Source organism: Myotis daubentonii, chromosome 10 (genome assembly GCF_963259705.1).
Source record: "Myotis daubentonii chromosome 10, mMyoDau2.1, whole genome shotgun sequence".
In the NCBI taxonomy this organism is placed as follows: Eukaryota; Metazoa; Chordata; class Mammalia; order Chiroptera; family Vespertilionidae; genus Myotis; species Myotis daubentonii.
This window is the reverse complement of record NC_081849.1, coordinates 72,257,830-72,274,842: the sequence shown is the minus strand read 5'-3', so window position 1 is coordinate 72,274,842 and position 17,013 is coordinate 72,257,830. Positions and strand designations below refer to the sequence as shown.

Genomic DNA, 17,013 nt, shown 5'->3' with positions numbered 1-17,013 from the left:
TTATAAACAAGGAAACTGTACTTTGCCCGAGATGCCGCAGTTAGGAGGCAGAACCAGGATCTAGATGAGGCTGTTTACTTCTAGCATCCATACTCCTAGGCCCTGCACCAGACTGGCTTCCATGGGAAATGGGGAATGGACGTTTTTGAGGACACCTAGGAAGACACAAGGATATGAAATGTTTGTTTCATAAGAAGAGCAAGGATCGGTTATCATAGACATCATACTCCCAGGTTCAAGGCTCACCTACCCACTGACAGGGGCCATGTATGACCTTCATAGCCTGCAATTAGCTTTTCAGAGCTGTTCACTTTGCTCTAGGGGACTGTTATCTAGCCATTCTGGGCTATTCTCAGAGTGCTTTATAGTCCCTGAGTTTAAAGTTCAAAGCAGATAAAGGTGCACAAAAACATAGAAAAAAGAACCAAATAAAACTACCAGTAAAATAAAAGTTTTGCAACTTCCAAATCTTGTTGTGTAACTCCTTGCTTGAGAAGAAATGCTTGAAAGTCAACAAAAGGAGGAAAAAACAGGATGTTTAAAAGCACTTTTATTATGTTTTTAGACGTTTACTGCCAGAATAAGTCTACTTCTGCCAAAAGCAACATACCTCATCCATATAATCTACATGATTTTGGGTTTGCTGGAAATTTTGTGGGATTTTTTTTGGGGTGAAACTGTAATTCCCACCAAGTTCATTTTCAAAAAAAAAGTCCCAGAAATGAACACATATACAGAGAGAGAGCCTCCTGGGTGGAAATATTGGCCTTGCAACCCCTACAGGGATGAGGCATCCCATGAAACTTTGGCATCTACCCTGGGTTTCCTTAGTGTACTCACAGTGTTGTGGGTCTCCTTCCGAAGGTCTCTGTCCCATGGGCTTGGGATGCAAATTGACACAAGACCATGAAGTTGTGGAAGGACTTGTTCCCTTCTATACTCCAAGATATACTTGGTAGGAGCAGATAGAAGATTCAAGAAGAAAAGGAAACATTATTTTGTACTATCCAATAAAGGTTTTTCAAGCCCTAACCGGTTTTGCTCAGTGGATAGAGCATCGGCCTGCAGACTGAAAGTTCCCAGGTTCGATTCCGGTCAAGGGCATGTACCTTGTTTGCAGGCACATCCCCAGTAGGAGGTGTGCAGGAGGCAGCTGATCTATGTTTCTCTGTCATCGATGTTTCTAACACACTCTCTCTCGCTCCCTTCCTTTCTGTAAAAATCAATAAAATATTTTTTTTTTAAAAAGAGAAGTTTTTCAAGTACTTAAGCACCACTCTTCCAAATTAAAAGCATTACAAAGGGGTTGCATTATTACTGAAAATTTTCCATTTGTTGAGTGGTGGGCTTTTCTTGATGTTTTGAAAACATTGATTTATTTTTTTGTTGCCCAGATTTCCTTTTTCCCCTTTGCAGCATCTCCCCATTTGAACAGATAAGTCATTCTTTGCTCATACCAAAGGGATGGGACTTGAGAGCAGAAAGCACAGAGTTTTGGAGTTTCAAAAGCCTGGCCAGTGGTTCTCAAAGTGCAACCCTCAGATCAGCAACATCAACATCACCTGGGCATCACCTGGGTACTTGTTAGAAAGACAAATTCTTGGGTCCCACCCCAAGACCTACTGCATCAGTAATTCTGAGGATGAAGCCCAGCAGTCTGTGTCTTAACAAGCTCTCCAGGTGACAGAGATACAGGCAACATTTGAAAACGTTGGTGTAGGGCAGTGATGGCGAACCTTTTGTGCTCGGTGTGTCAGCATTTTGAAAAACCCTAAGTTAACTCTGGTGCCATGTCACATATAGAAATTTTTTTGATATTTGCAACCATAGTAAAACAAAGATTTATATTTTTGATATTTATTTTATATATTCAAATGCCATTTAACAAAGAAAAATCAACCAAAAAAATGAGTTTGCGTGTCATAGGTTCGCCATCACTGGTGTAGGGCCGACCCTGTAGGCCGTTAGTGGACTGGAGAAGATAGGCAACTATTTTCAGAGGAAACATCAAGAGCAGTGGTTCTCAACCTTGGCTGCACATTAGAATCACCTGGGAATCTTTTTAAAATCCTGATTTCTGGGCCTCCATCCTCCGGAAATTCTGTTTCTTTGTTATGGGGTGGGGCCACAACATTAGTAACAAAGAAACGGAATTTCCAGAGGATGAGGCCCAGAAATCAGGATTTTAAAAAGATTCCCAGGTGATTCTAATGTGCAGCCAAGGTTGAGAACCACTGATCAAGAGTAACAGCAAAGCTCTCCAGACTGAGAAAGTATTTATTTCCCAGCCTGAGGCATCAGGGCAATAGAAGGGAAGTGATGAGAGAGAGGTGGTGGGGCCAGGAGAGGAGAATGGGGTTTGAGTGCCAGCCTGCATCTAAGTAAGCCCTATATTTTGCCTGTGCCAAGGGCTATGCTAGTTGCCTCCAGGCAGGTCTCTCATGAGGACTTACACTTGGCAGCAACCAGGCTTTCTCTATTGCGTGACAGGCAGGAGAAATTGTTTATTCTCTGTCCTCTCTGTTCATATGGACAACCCCTCCTTGCAACATTCTGAAATGCTCATCAGCCTTTAAGAAGGAAGGTGGGGCCCTGGGGGTGGCATGGGGGATAGGAAAGGGGAAGGACTTGCTCTTGGGTGGGGCTGAACAGGATTACCCCTGAGATAGGGAAAGGATAGCACCGGTCCCTCAGTAAGTGCTAAAGTGATGCCTGAGCTTTGAGCAGCAGTTTCAGTGACAGAGACCATGGCTTCTCCCTTCCCTTTCCTGCACATTTATGTAAATCTCAGGGTGTTTCATAGGCCCCTGAGAAGGTGCCAGATTGCCATCTCTGATAGCCCACACCTGGCCCAAGAGGAATGAAGAAAACAAATCACTCAGTTTAATCAATGAACCCAGCAGACGAACAAAGGTTCGAATAAAGGAGAAACTTGGGACATGGTCATTACTGTATATACAAAAACACGGAACATGCTCAAAACTTACAATGTTTTATAATCTTGTGTCTCCCCATCTGCATTTTCCTTTTGTGCTGTCGTTCACTATGCCTGGGGACAGAGCACTCAGTCACTTAGGCTGGTGGTTTGAAGCAGGGAAGGCACACGGTGATATAAAGGGGAAGAGGCAAAATTTCAACAAATTAAAAAATCAGCTTGCAAGAAATCAATAGTTAATTGTAGCACCTTGGAAATCTATTCCAAGACTCAGAAGTATTTTATAAATTAATCCCATGAAATTCACATTTTAGCGAATGAAAGCAAAGCCACAATTTATAAGGAATTTATATTCTAACAAACATTTCTCTTGGATGGGTGCAAAGTTGTTAAAGAAAGTTACAAGACCAGGGAAGAAAATACAAAAGTCCTGTGTTGAAGAAGAGTTTTCTCATTCTGGGAAGAAAAAATAAAAAAAGTTAAAACACCAGAAATTCATGCTGCTTTCTAAGATGCTTCAGCCAAAGAAAATAATTCAGGGCTGGGCTGGATTAACTCAGATGTCTACAAAATAGTGAATGTGTTCAGATGTGGGAGATTATGAGAAGTGGAAGAACGAGTATCTGCTCAAGGAGAGAAGGTTTGGTGCCATGACCCAGAATGAAGATGTTTGTCACCAATCAGTCTTTGAACTATAAAAACAAAAGAAAAATGCAAGATAAATTCAAAACAGAAAGTGGAAATTGGGGATTGGAAATACTGACCTTATAAAATGCAATGTTTAAGTTGACCCTCCCCCCAGGTGTGGCCACCTCTAATGGACGGGCCATTCTCAGTCAGTGGTTCTCATCTGGAGTGCTCCAGAGAATGACCTGGAGCATTTAAAAAGTCAGACGCTCGGGGGCTGGAGGAGGTCAATGGGGGAGAAAAGAGGAAACATGTAATACTTTCCACAATAAAGATTTTTTTATTTTAAAGTCGGAAGCTAGGGCAAGGTTTCTGATACTGAATTATTGTTTTAAAGTTCAACAGTTGATTCTGATGCAGTAGGGTCTGTGGCCCATACCTTGAAGATTCACTGAAGTAGACCATTGCTATGGATTGTGCCCTCCTGAAATCCATATGTTAAAGCCCTAACCCACAACATGATGATATTTGGAGATAGAGCCCTAAAACAGCGTTTCTCAACCTGTGGGTTGAGACCCTTTGGGGGTCGAACAACCCTTTCACAGGGGTCGCCTAAAGCCATCGGAAAACACATATATAATTACATATTGTTTTTGTGATTAGTCACTATGCTTTAATTATGTTCAATTTGTAATAATGAAAATACATCCTGCATATCAGATATGGTAACATTATGATTCATAACAGTAGCAAAATTAGTTATGAAGTAGCAACGAAAATAATTTTATGGTTGGGGGTCACCACAACATGAGGAACTGTATTAAAGGGTCATGGCATTAGGAAGGTTGAGAACCACTGGCTTAAGAGATCATTAGGTTTAGGTGATATCATGAGGATGGGGCCCTCAAGTGGGGATTAGAGAAAAGACATCAAGGTACTCTCTCTCCCCATGTGAGGACATAGCCAGAAGGCTGTTATCTAGGAGCAAGGAAGAGAGCTGTCATCAGCAACGGAATCAGCTGACACCTTGATCTTGGACTTCCCAGAACTGTGGAAACCAATGCCTGTTGTTTAAGCCACCCAGTCATGGTATTTTGTTATGGCAGCCTGAGCTGACAAAGACAACCATAAAGTAGATACATGAAGTTGACACCCTCTGTAATGTTGAGAAAGTTGCAGCCATCCTAGCACATAGAGTTTTTCAAATAGTGAAGGTCATATTTTGCATATAAGTTCAAACCTATATCATGCTAGGCTATGGTTTAGATGTTGAGTAAAGCATCTTAGTCATTGTTGGGTGGAAATGGATTCTGCAAAAATAAACTCTTTATTGAAACTTTGCCCTAGATACACAGTCTATTTTTTGTGTGATTCTTGGCATTTTTTCTCCTTTTACTTCATTTGTGTACTGTACATGCTTTATTTACCACTAGTCCATGAGCTTCAACGGGCAATATCATGACTGATCCATTTCTGTAGACTTATGATTATTCTCACAAAAAATCTGTATATCATTTTATCTATATACTTCAGCATCTATATCTTTTAATATAACCCCAACATTATCAAACTTAAAAAGATTAACTTTAATTTTAATACCATCAAATATTCAGTAAGCATCCCAATCATCCCAATTGTACCATAAATAATATTTTTGTTTTGAATTGTCTAAATCAGGGTCCTGACGAAGCCCACATGTCGAGTTTTGCTTGGTTGATCTGTCTCACAAGTCTTTTAACCTCAAATTCTCCTTCTTTTTTACCTTTTTGCAACATTTTTGTTGTTGTTGAAAAAAACATTTGCCCTGCAGACATTTCTATGTTCTGGATTTTTCTAATTGTATTTCTGTGGTGTTATGTTCCCCTAATATGTTTTTTTAATCCTGCACTCGTAGGTAGAATTATGTGCTGTATCTAAAGGTTTGATAAGATTCAGATACCCCCCCTCTTTTTGGAAGCGAGGGGAATGTGCCTCTGACTGGTTACTTATTGTCACATGACAAATTATTGCCTAACAACAGCCTAAACAACTTTTTAATTTGCTCATGGTCATTATTATTTTTTATATATATATTTTAATTGATTTCAGAGAGAAAGGGAGAGGGAGAGAAATAGAAACATCAATGATGAGAGAGAATCATTGATTGGCTGCCTCCTGCATACCCCCTACTGGGGATCGAGCCGGAAACCTGGGCATGTGCCCTGATTGGGAATTGAACCGCAATCTCCTGGTTCATAGGTCAATGCTCAACCACTGAGCAACACTGGTCAAGTTGGTCAGGAATTTGGGAAGGGAAACATGCATGGCTTATCTGTGCTCCATGGTATCTGGGGCCTTGCCTGTGCCTAAGTCTCTCTCTCTCTCTCTCTCTCTCTCTCTCTCTCTCACACACACACACACACACACACACACTCACACACACACACACACACACACACACACACGTGCGCGCACGTGCCCCAATACCAATATACTACTGCAATATAGTTTCAATTTCTTCACACTTTGTTATGGGCTGAATTGTGTCCCTCAAATTAATATGCTAAAATACCTCAGAATGTGACTGTATTTGGACATAGAGTCTTCAAAGAGGTAATTAAGGTTAAATGCGGTCATTAGGGTGGGCTTTAATCCTTTATGACTGGTGTCCTTATAAGAAGAGGCAATTAGGACACAGCCATGCACAGAGAAAAGACAACGTGAAGACTCAGGGAGAAGATAGCCATCTACATGCCATGGAGAGTCCTTGGAAGAACCCAGCCCTGCTGACCCTTTGATCTTAGACTTCTGGTGTCCAGAACTGTGAGGAAATCAATTTTTGTTGTGTGAGCACCCAGTCTATGGTACTTTGTTATAGCAGCCCTAGCAAATTAATACACAGTTCCCGTTTCCCTAATAATATATCCTAGGAGGGATGTAGTCAATTCAAGGAAGAATGTCGTTATCTTCCCAAGGGGAACACCAAACTAAGATTCCCCTCATTTTATGGACAATGATGAGAAAAGGGGTCTAGATTGTGGATCAGTGGGAGCTATTGCTGTAATTCTAATGGAGCCTTTCCTTTACATGCCTCTTCTAAATCAATTATGTCTCAGTTTTAATTTTGCTCTAGACTCCCAAGTTCTTTTTATAACAGCAATAATCACCGTTGAATATTTACTATGTTCCAGGCATCCTGCTAAGTTCTTTACCCTTAAATCCTGTAGCCCTCCCCATTATCGGGTAGGTACTATTATTAATGCAGAGGATGATACTGAGGCTTAGGGAGCTTAAGTGACAGGCTGGGGGTCACACATTCGCTAAGGGCAGACATAATTAGAGAAGTCACCCTGGTGAAGGTGAAGTAGTCTCTGGTGTTATTGACAGGCTATAGCCAGAATCCTAATAGTAACAGCCAACTTTTATTGAGCACTTATTATTGTGCTAAGTGCATTACACGTACTTATTAGAGTGAAAAAAATCATCACCACATAGAAGATTTCTGACTTCTCCCTCCTCTATGACTCACTCCTCCCCAGGAGTGGGGAGGGACAAGAGGCTGGGAGGAGGAGGAGGAGCAACTTTTCAGTAGTGAGTATGGGAGTAGGAACCCAGATACATTGCTCAGCCCCTCTGTTTCTCCTCTTAGCAGCAGCCTCCTCTCATGCTATTGGCTCTGTTTTCCCAAGATGCATGGTTTCCAGAGACAGTTTCCAACTGGGAGGCCTGCCCTAGCTTTCGTAGTTACCCTGTTTAATTCTGGGGTTCACTTACCCACAAATACAAACCACTGACTCCAATAAAAAATTATTCAGTGATAAAGTTGATATTCTAATCCCATTTGTTGCCCATCCCTTAATTATTCAGAACTCTATGAAGGAGGCGGCAGCGTGGCCATGGTGAGGGCGAGTAGATCCAACTTTCCTGCTGCCTGAGAGGTGTGGAGGGTCGCGATGTCCGAGAAAAAGCAGCCGGTAGACTTGGGTCTCCTGGAGGAGGACGACGAGTTCGAGGAGTTCCCTGCGAAGGCGGGACTGGTTTAGATGAAGATGAAGATGAAGATGCACATGTCTGGGAGGGTAATTGGGATGAAGACAATGTAGAGGATGACTTCTCCAATCAGCTAGGAGCTGAACTAGAGAAACATGGTTATAAGATGGAGATCTCATAGTATCCAGAGGAAGTGTTGAAGCCACATAAAGTGGAACTATTTACTAAATTCTAGGGCACAGAATTCAGGATGGATAAACTTAAAAAATGTTTATTTTAAAAAAACCCCACTAACTTGCCCTAGCTGGTTTGACTCAGTGGATAGAGCATAGGCCTGCGGACTGAAGGGTCCCAGGTTTGATTCTGGTCAAGGGCACATGCTCGGGTTGCAGGCTCCATCCCCAATAGGGGGTGTACAGGAGGCAGCCAAGCAATGATTCTCTCTCATCATTGATGTTTCTCTCTCTCTCCCCCTCTCCCTTCCTCTCTGAAATCAATAAAAATATATATTAAAAATACCCACAACTCTATGAGGGTTGAGGGGTGCCCTTTATTATATCCACTTGAATCCCAAAACTTTTAACTCATTGAAGCCTAATACGAATTCCATTAGAAAAGTATTCTCCTCCTCCCAGATGAGAAAACTGGTAGTTCTCATGTGGCCACTCCATTGAAGGATAAATATTTGCTCTCGGTTCAGGGTCAGATGAAATTAAAGCACTAAGGCTGTCTGCAAACTTAAAGGCCATAGGGTGGTGGTTCCGGCTTTGACATTCACTGGCAGCAGAACCTCGATCAAGTACTTTCCGGCTTCTGGTTCCTTTCTCAGTAAAGTGAGGATTGGCTGTTTATTTCTGTTCCAAGGTTCTGTAACTGTGAATCCATGATGACTAGCCTTTGACTGTTTCCCCTGGCTTCCCTTTCGTCACTGAGGGCTTTGGATGCTGACTTTTCCTCTAATTGAGCTAGGCCCAGTCCCTGGGGGACCCAGAGTGTTTGAAACTCCGGGTTGTTTGATGGGCTCTGCCTTCTGAAGTTTGCGCTCAGTTGCCTTTGGTTGCCACAGTAACATAACATGCCCACGCTTCCCTTTCTGAGAGTGATAACTGCTGATCTGCTGTCAGACTGTTACACACGGGGTTCCACCCAGGCCCAGCCAGCCGCTCTGCAGCTTTTCCTCGCTTCCCCACAAGGGCCAGCAGCCAGGGGAAGACGCTCCCAGTCATTCCTCGGGAGCTGTGGGGGCTCAAGTAAAATCATGCAGATACTTTCCTGGGAAAAGTGCACAGGTCAGCGTTAGGAAGAGAAATCTCAAGAGATCCAGGCTCAGCAGTAAGAGCCTGATACAGAGCAGTGAGTCCAGCCATTGCCAAGCCTGTCCTTTGGTTGATACCACGGAATTGAGTTTAGTCACCAGGCTGTGGGGTTGGTGGAGACCTGGTGGCAGGCCTTCACTAGGAGGAGTTTCATCTGATTCTGAAACCCGTGGTTTAACACCAGAACAAAGCAAAATAGCAAAGAACAGGAAATGGAAAAAACAGTTTGTGTCGTGGAAACTCCCTTTTGTTCACCTGCATTCTTCCAAAACAGCAGTCAAAGGAGCCCAGATACTTACCCTTCTGGGGGGTATCCCCAGCTGGTGCATCTCCTGGAAGGAGGTTGTCAATACACTTGATACCCCAGTTCTGTTTTTAAAAAAATTCTTTATTGTTGAAAGTATTACCTATGTCTCTTTGTTTCCCTCTTGACCTCTCCCCACCAGCTCCTGCCCCCAACACAGGCCCTCACCCCCCTACTGTCTGTGTCCATTGGTTATGCTTATATGCATGCATACAAGTCCTTTGGTTGATCGCTTACCCACCACCCGCCCACCCTCACCTGGATACCCCAGTTCTTTTGAAGAATGCTCTCAAGGTATCATTTAGGGAAGGAAGTTGAGGTTGTGTTTCCCCACCTTCAAGACAAGATAACTCACTCTCTTTTGCATTTTCTGAAAAAAGAAACTGCAGTGGAGCCAGGAAGTAAGGACAGAGCAGGGCCAGGATGTGAACCAGTGCTAGGGACACCTGCACTTACGAGTGCTGGGACAGCTCCTCCGTAGGGAGGAACAGATTTGGGTGTTGGCTTTGGACAAGGAGGACAAGAGGGCTAAAACAAATACAGGTTTTGAAAGTCCAAAAGGATGGGCATGTCAGTGTGTACCAGAAGGAAAGGGCCCCGCAGCCAGGATAAGAAAGACTCCTGTCCTTCTGACCCTTGCCCTCACAAGCTCTGCCACCACTCACAACCGGCAGACACTTCCTCACTTAGGGGGGGAGGGTGGCTGTGGCCCTTGGTGGCATTGTGTTCCCAGAATGAAAAATGTGGGTGTTGGCAACCATATCAAAGCCCTTGAATTGTCCAGAAGCCCTTTTCCCTCTGATCACCAGACCAGAGTCCAACGGCCTTTCAAGGCCTCTGGAAACTTTGGAACAATAGACTTGGCCCCCTGCCTATCTGTTCGCAGGGCTTTCTGAAAAATGTAAGTGGGCCCCAGCTAGCTGTGCTCCAGACCCGTCACCATCCTGCCAACTTCCTTCCAGTTGATTCTCACAAGTTAAAGTTGGTGCTAACGTGAGCACCCGTTGGGACATTCTACTCTTGGAAGGCAAACTAGAATTAGGCGCGTGAAGGACTAGTACATGTCCCAGCACAAAATTAAAGGGGGTGCCAAAAAACTCAGTAATCACAATAAATAATGTTTTGATGCAATCTTTAACTTTTTTTGATATTTTGTTTACTGTGGATTATTTTGCATTAATTTTGATTTATGAAACAATGATATAAAAATATTGTTTATCTTGACTACTGAATTTTTGATACCTCCTTAAAGTTTGCGTCCGATGTGAGTGCCTCACTTGAGAAATGGTGTTGTTCTCAAACATTCAGAAATAGGAGACATGAAAAAGGCCCCTGAGGATTAACCAGGAGGGAGATGAGGGTCCTCCAGAGGTGGGGAAAGGACAGCCCAGATAACCCAGGCCATGTTTCGTGTACATATTGAAATTTTGGGTGGAGATGTGAGAAAAGTCAGGTTTGCCACAGGCTCCTCTACATACCCAACAGTTCTGCCAGGGAATGCCAGTGAAAAGCCACCTCCAAGAGCCCCAGTCTGCCCATCTGAAATTTTGCACAGGGAGGCTGGGGAGTGCGCTAGCAGTGAGCTATTGCCTACTTGGTATTTTCTTAAAAGGATTAGAATGGCTCCTTTTCCCTAAGGGTCACAGCTGGTATGCCATCAGCAGAGTGGTCAGTCCTTTGGCTCTTGAAATCATTTTGATTTTAAAGAACCTTCCATTAAAATACAACCATCTCTGTGGGAAACCATTATCAGCAGAGATCTTACATAGCAGAGACCTACCCATTAATGAATTAGTTACTTAATTAATTCAGCAAACATTTAGTGAGTACCACACACCAGAGAAGAGTAGGATCGACCCTGCCTAGTTTAATGGGAGTGAAAGATAGAAATGTCAACGCAGTGGACTAAGGTCAGGATAAAGACCAGGGCAGAATGGTAGAAGGGCCCCTCATTCAATTTAGATTCCCTTCCAAGCAGATCTGCAACTGAGGGAGAGCAAGACTGGGGGTAGGCTCCTGCTTGGGATTACTAGAAAGAGGGGAAGAAAGGAACAGAGAGCATTCTCAAAACACTCCTCACCCATGTCTCAGATTTGCCGGGGCCAATGCAGGACTGGAGGAGGAAGCCAGCTGTCTGCTTTGATTCAAGGACGTCCGGTTGCACAACCCCAGGGGTACATTCTCATGGAATACAATGTAGGCTCAGTGCCATTGGACAGGATTTGGAGGGTTCTGTCCTGGCACAGTGAAGACCATCTCTAAGAGAGGGGCGAGTTTTCCCCTTAAAGGTCTGTGGCTATGCATCTTGGGGACCCGTGCACACGGAATCCAGACCCTGGTGGGGTGGGATGGGAAGAGGAGCCCAGAGGGCCCACACCTCTGGGATTTCTGCCCAGGGCTGGCCTGACACATGGGAGTCTGTTCGGCTTGGTGGCTCTGCCCAGCTTCTCCTGTGAGAAAGGGGCTGTGACCCCAGGGGGGTAGCCTCCCTGGGAGAGCAAAACCACAGGTGCTGTCTCGGATGTGCTTCCCAGGGGAAGTGGTTCGAGAGCCAATCATTGATGCAGCAGCCCGGGAAATGACAAGAAAGGGGAGGAGAGGAATGTGTCTGGATCCTGAGCCCTCTCACTCTCTTTATAAGTGATCAACATAGGAACATTGAGTCAGGGCTTTTAAACGCATCAGTCTATTTGATTTTCATGACAACTCTGTTATTACCATTTTCCAGCTGAGGAAATTGAATCCTGAGACATGACATAACTTCCGTAGAACAGTCAGTAAATGGAAAAGTTAGGACCTTGACCATGACATCGGTTCCTCATTCCCTGAGCTGAAATGGGAATAGCAGCACCCAAAGGGTTGTGCTAAGGATTGGGTCTGATGTGTGTTCAGAGCAGTTCTGAGAGCAGTGCTAGCCAAGAGAAATATAAACGGGACACTCATGTGTAATTGAACCCAGTCACCCTATTAAGAACAATAAAAGAAAGTTGTGAAATTAACTTTAGTAATATAATCTATTCCACACAATGTGTACAAAGGATATCCATTTACTATATAAGCCATATTTTAAAATAGTTTTCATATTTTAAAAATGTTAATGAGATACTTTATATTCTTTTTTCCATACTAAGTCTTCGCCGCCCTGTGTGTATTTTGCACTTACTACCTATCTCAGTTTGGATTAGCACCTTTCAGGTGTCCAGTAACCCCAGTGGCCAGTGGCTGCTGTCTGGGCCATGTAGGTTTAGAGCGCTCAGGCACAGGCCCCGGGCAGGAGGGTTCACTACCACAGTGGTGGTTGTTCCACGGCCCCGGGTCCCAGGCAGGTGGCTCCTCCTGAGCTCATTGCTCGTTCACACCCTCATGCTTTCCTCTTGTTTTTCCCTGCCTACTGCCTTCACCACAGGAGGTTATGGGGCTGACTCTAAGGAGGCAGACACTCTGGCTTGCTTCCCACCAGCCGCCAGCCTTAATGTGACCCTCCTCATGCCTTAGTTTTTCTGTCTGCTAATGGTGAGCCCTTACACTTCACCAACCAAATTATATGGACTCAATCTTAATGTAATTAGCATGTCTGTTGGGGCTCCCCAGAGGTGGGAGGACATATTTTGGGTAAGGAAGGTTCATAAAACACCTCTCTGAGTCAGGAGGAAAGGCATTGCCACATCCTGGCTCCCCCGCTGAGGAGGAGGGAGGCTCCAGGAGCCACAGTGGAAGGTGGTAATTAGGGAGGAGTCTCCAGGACCCCAGCAAGGAGTCTCTGAAGAGCTTATGAGGTTTCACACATCCTCCCCCCCCCTTTTTTTTTTAAATTTCCAGAGTTTGGGAGCACCTGGAGCCTGGAAGGAGGGTCTGCCCTTCAGTGGGAATTGCCTGTTCCTCCCCACCCCTGACCCAAACTCCACCCCCATCCCTACTGCCAGTCTCCCCTGCCCAAATGCAGAAGCAAAACACTCTCTTCAAAGAGCTATGTCAGGAGCTAACCAGCCATTTCTGCTCAGCTGCTGGCTCAGGCTAATTGCTGCCAGGCTATGCTGCTTCCCTGCCCGGAGCTCCTCCAAGACTTGGCTTTGCCCTCCCATGTTTCTCAAGAACCCAGCTATATTGCTGGGGTTGCCCTAACAAAGCACCACCAACTGCATGGCTTAGAACAACAGAAATGTAATGTCTCACAGTCGGGGGGCTGGAAGTCAGAAATCCAGGTGTGAGCAGAGTTGATTTCTTCTAAGAGCCGTGAGGGAAAGATCTATTCCAGGCCTTTCTCCTAGCTTCCGGTAGCATCTGGAGTTCCTTGGCTTGTAAAGCATGTACTTTCTGTGTCTGCACATTGTTTTCACTTTGTATTTCTGTCTCTGGGTCCACAAGTCCCTTTTTATAAGGACTTCAGGCAAGTTGGATTAGGGTTTACCCTAACGACCTCATTTAACTTGATTACCTTGCTAAAGACCGTATCCTATATAATAAAAGGGTAATATGCAGATTGACCAAACAGTGGAATGACCGGTCGCTATGATGCGCACTGACCACCGGGGGAAGACACTCAACGCAAGAGCTGCCCCCTGGTGGTCAGTGCGCTCCCACAGGGGGAATGCCGCTCAGCCACAAGCTGGGCTGACAGCTGGCAAGCACAGCAGCCCGCCTCCACAGCAGCGCTAAGGATGTCTGACTGGGCCTAAGCCGTCAGTCGCACATCCCTCAAGGGCTCCCGGACTGCGAAAGGGCACAGGACAGGCTGAGAGGACCCCCCCCCGCAGTGCACAAATGTCGTGCACCAGGCCTCTAGTGTTCAAATAAGGTCACATGCTGAGGAACAGGGGGCTAGGACTCAAGTGTGTGAATTTTGGTGGGACACAATTCAACCCATCACAGCCTAAGCTCCCTTGGCAGGTTTTAGGCATTTGCTTTCATGCCTGGTAATCCAGGAGGTGCTTGAGACTCAGCCTTCCAGGGTCAGTGACCACATCTTCAAGTGTACAGTGTATCCGATGGAGCTGCCAGCGTAATTACCGGTGATTACCAAGCCGGCTCACATAAACTCAGAATTTCCTGGGGCTGCAGGCAATACAATGACCAGCAAAAGTCAGCCTCCACCTTTCAGGAAATGTAATCCAACAGGAGAAATGAAACATTAACCAGATAATAAAATACTGGGCCTGAAAGGCACAAATAATAAAGCCATAGAAGAGGGAATGCTTTCTTGTGGTTGAGAGATTAAGTGAAAGATTCATGCAGATTAGCTTTGAATGGTCCTTCTGATCCCAGAGGTAAAGATGAGAAAGGCTAGGCATTTCCCGGGGTTAGGGTCAGGGTTAGGGTAAGGGAAAGGTGAGCATGCATTCCAGGGAAGGCTAGGTCGCTTGGCTAGTTCGGAGATTCGGGAGATGGCTGGAGGCAGGAGAATGAGAAAAAGGCGGGCAAGCAGGAAAAAGCCTAATTGTGATGGGCTTTCCCCACGAGGCCATGGGGACACATTGAGAATTTTCTAGCAGGAGAACAACATAAGCAAATCATTAGGGATACTAATTTTGTTGGTAAGAATGAGCTGGGCGGAGTTAAGGAGGTGAGTGGGGAAGACAGGACACATAGGAGGCTTTGGTAGTTGTTCAAAGGTGAGGGAAAGATCTGAGTTAGGGCAGCTGCTATTGAAATAGAAAGGAAAGGGGAGTGGGAAAATATTTGGGAAGAAAGCCCACAGAACTGATAACAGCTAGGTGTGAAAGGAGAGGAACGAGAAGACAAACTGGTTTCAGGTTTTCAAGTCTGGGCAGTTGGGAGGGTGGGTGCTATTAAAAGAAGGGAACAGGGAAGTGCAGGGTGTGGCTGTGCAGTCCTGGCACTCCCTGCAGAGAGGAGAGGCTGGGTCCTCCCCTTCCTCCCGCCTCCCTCTGATGGCCAAGAGCAGGCGTGGCCTCCCCTGGCTCCTACCTCGTTTCTTTTTTTCCTTAGAAGCTGTATCTTGGTCATTTAAGGCAGATGGTTGTTTCAAGGGTGTTCTTGATGTCACAATGAAGAAATGAGAAAAGTGAGAGGCCTTAAAGCAGTGTCATGGATACGAGCAAAAGTGAGGCGATTGCAATGCTGTAAAATATATTTCTGAAAATGTCATCTTAGACAAAGCTGAGATTTACGCCCCCAACACCTATGACATTAGCATCCTGCCCTTTGGGTCAAAATAGATACCTGATTTAGTCCTTGGTTCTCTCAGTCTGACATGCATAAGATACAACTTTTATCTCCTATGAAAGCCTCTGATCTCCTTGGTGTGAGTGTTCTGTTCCCTGCTTGGCAACTCTTCCTCCCTATCCTGTCCCAGGCCTCTCTCACTGCAGGAGCTTTGGAACCCTCTGCTAGCCAGTTCCAGGGCCTGTTGTCTAATCAGGCAGAAACTCTGATTTGGGCGAGGTGATTTCACCAGCATAATTGGGAAGTGACCATCACCAATAAAGCACAATATGCCAGAAACAACATGTAGCTAAAGCTATCTTCTTTGTGATCTGTTATCTCCGAGGGCTCAGAGGAGGCAGTCTGAGTAAGAGATGATGCTTTGGTCCCTCCAACACATGTTTCTGGACAGGGCTCACACAGGAAAACATCTGGAAATGTCCCGAGGTCTAATGTGAGGGAACACAATGTAGACATGCAGAGAGTCAGAATGGAGTGGGATGGTGAGTCATAGAAGGCTGTGATATCACCTCCTCTGGTCTCATCATCTGCCACTTCAGAAAATAATTTAAATTCCACCAGAAACAATCCAAATGCACAACACTGGGGCATTGGCTTAAACCATTATCTTTTATCCATATACTGAAACACACTACAACTATCAAAATGCCGGGGTCCAGCCCCAGCGGGTCCAGGGGTCCCCAAAGGTGTGGACGGAGTCGGCGAAGAAGGAAGGGCACGGAGACAGCGTTCAGTTGATCAGCAACCTAGCCAGGATCTCTAGCCCGGATCTCCAGAGAGGTTCTGCTTCGGATTTCCAGCGAGGTTCTGTAGCCATGTTCCCTCGCTAGGTTCTCCAGCCAGGTTCTGTCCAGGCTCTCCAGTCAGGTTCAGTGTCCAGGTTCCAGTCAGGTTCTCCTGCCAATCTCTGTAGTCAGGTTCAGTCCAGGATCCCTTGCCATGTTCTCCCGCTAGGCTCTGTCTCTAGGCTCTGAGGCCAGTCCCTCTCCAGGATCCTCCGGCATGCTCTTGCCAGCGAAGTTCTTCTGTCTCTAGAGAACGTTCTGTGTAGGTTCTGTGCCTAGGCTCTGTCTCTCTTGGTCCTGTCTTCCAAGCCCTGTCTTCTTAGTTCTGTGTTCTGAGTTCTGAGTGTTTCTGTCTTGTTACAACTGTATTTATACCAGTTGATTCAATCCTATCAATCTCTATTACAAAGGTTAGGGCGTTTCTTATCTCCATTCCAGGGAGAAAAGATTATTTAGTTTAAGCATGATTGTTCGTAGTTAAAGGGATTAATTACCCGCCTGGCACTTAGTTGAGGGGTTTTATTCCCTCCCTAACTTCAGGGGAAAATCCCTACCTGGGGATTCAACCTTTCTCGGAGGTGACTTTGGTTAAAACACAGCGCCAAGAAGGTGAGCAAACATATTAAGAACCGTATGCCATATATGCCAGGTCCCTTGAAACAGCAAGGATGGACCGGCTCCCGGCAAATTCCCCCTTTTTTATTTTTTGAAAGCAAGCATTAAAAAGAAAAACCTGAAACGCTCTCTTGTATCCATTTTAAGAGTAGGATTGGTGCTTTCTGCTATTACCTGAGTCCTGATCTATCACCCCAGGGAGAGCTTGCCAATCCTGCACTTTCCCGGGGTGGAAAGGCTGCAGTGGGGTTAAGGATAAGGCTCCTTGGGCCTACCTTC

The 17,013-nt window shown here is 45.2% G+C and overlaps 1 pseudogene; it reads left to right on the top strand.

The window, feature by feature from the left end:
- Nucleotides 1-7,484: 7,484 nt before the first annotated feature.
- Nucleotides 7,485-7,810, top strand: LOC132211528 (26S proteasome complex subunit SEM1-like; annotated as a pseudogene).
- Nucleotides 7,811-17,013: the final 9,203 nt, after the last annotated feature.